This window comes from Notamacropus eugenii, chromosome 2 (genome assembly GCF_028372415.1).
Source record: "Notamacropus eugenii isolate mMacEug1 chromosome 2, mMacEug1.pri_v2, whole genome shotgun sequence".
In the NCBI taxonomy this organism is placed as follows: domain Eukaryota; kingdom Metazoa; phylum Chordata; class Mammalia; order Diprotodontia; family Macropodidae; genus Notamacropus; species Notamacropus eugenii.
In genome coordinates, this window is record NC_092873.1 from 379,811,659 (window position 1) to 379,813,312 (window position 1,654).

A 1,654-nucleotide genomic window follows, 5' to 3' on the forward strand; every position below is an offset into this window, starting at 1 on the left:
GTAGTTTTGTATTCTCTGTTGTCAAAGATCTTCATCCCATACACCCCCAAGAAAAGGTAATCTTGTCCCCTTTTCTCACAATATTGCATTTTTAAAAAGTAACTTTTTGTTGTCCATAGCTGCCCTCACCAACCTCAGCTCATTTAAGTTTTCCATTCTTGACCTTCTTATGAAACCATTCTGTTAACTTCGCTCCCATTTTCTGTATTTTAAAAAAAGTCTTAAAACTGCTGGATGTTGCTTCCTTGTTGATGAATCCACATCATCTTCAGACATGCTGTATTCTTCCTCATTAGAAGTGTTTCCCTTTGTCTTCAGAATTCCCTTTTGAGCACATCTGTCATGGACTCACCTTCCCTATCTTACCCATCCTTCCACCGAACTTTTATCAAAATCCAGAGTACATGAATATCAGAATACACCTGGATATCCTTTCCACAAATACTCAAAAGAAAGTGGTCACTTCCCTCTATTATTTCTGCCCAAGCAATCTGTTCCTCACTGTCATTGAGAATCAGATACAGAAAAGCCTTGTTGGTTTCTTAATCTCTTAAAGAATGAGATTATTTCTAAGGTCAGGCAAGAATTTTTTTTTTTTCCAAAATGTACTCTCCCAAATGTCTGTGTCACAATATAGTACATTGGTGGGGGAATCTCAATTATACAGCTCAGCTGGCTCCATGTCAGGCTTATGATTTGTTTCCCAAATTCCTTACCTAGTTCCTCTTTCTGTCCAGTTGGTATTTAATCTATGCCAGTGAAAAAAATCACTTCTCAAAATTACTTAGTCCTTAATGATTCAAAATCAATTGAGGAGGAATGGAATTGAGTCCATTTCTCAACCAAACTTACTGAACAAACTGCCTATATTCATTACTCCAATGTTTTCTCTCATTTCTCAACCCTTTACAGTTTTGCTTCCAACCTCATAATGTACCTGCATATGCTCTCTCCATTCAGTAATCATCTCTTAATTGCTATCCAATGGCCTTTTCCACATCTTCATCTTTATTTCTCTTTATTTACTGTCTTTATTTCTGATACTATTTACCATCTGCTTCTAACTGGATTTTCTCTTCTCTGGGCTTTGACACTGCTCTCTCTTGGTTCTTCTCCAACTTGTAAGACCTTCTCAGTCTTCTTTACTGTATCACCATCCATATGGCACCCATCAAGTCCAAGGCTCTTTTCTTCGGCTTTCTTTCTCAACACTCTCTCATCTGATGACCATGTCAGCTCCCAAAGGTTCACTTATCATCTCTGAAGATGATATTCAGCTTAATTTTCTCTCCTGACCTCTAGAGTCACATCACCAACTGCCTACTGAATATTTCAAAATGGATGTTCTGTAAAAAACATCTCAAAATCAACACTAATTTGATGTGTCTTTTATTTGTGTCTAAAGCAGCATATGTGTTGAATCCCCAATTAGATTGAGATTCATGACTACTTCTTCCTCTGGATCTCCTCCCGGCAGCCAGGGCAGGATTCCATAAGTAAGAAAAAACTCAGGGCCTAGATTGGATGGGCTGAGAGCATCAAGTGAGTATTTATTTTGATCCTGTAAGCCTGAGCAAATTCTAGGTGTGCAAGTCTGTGACAATTCAGTGTTCTAATTCCAGTATGAGACAAGGAAGAAAGCCATACTCACTAC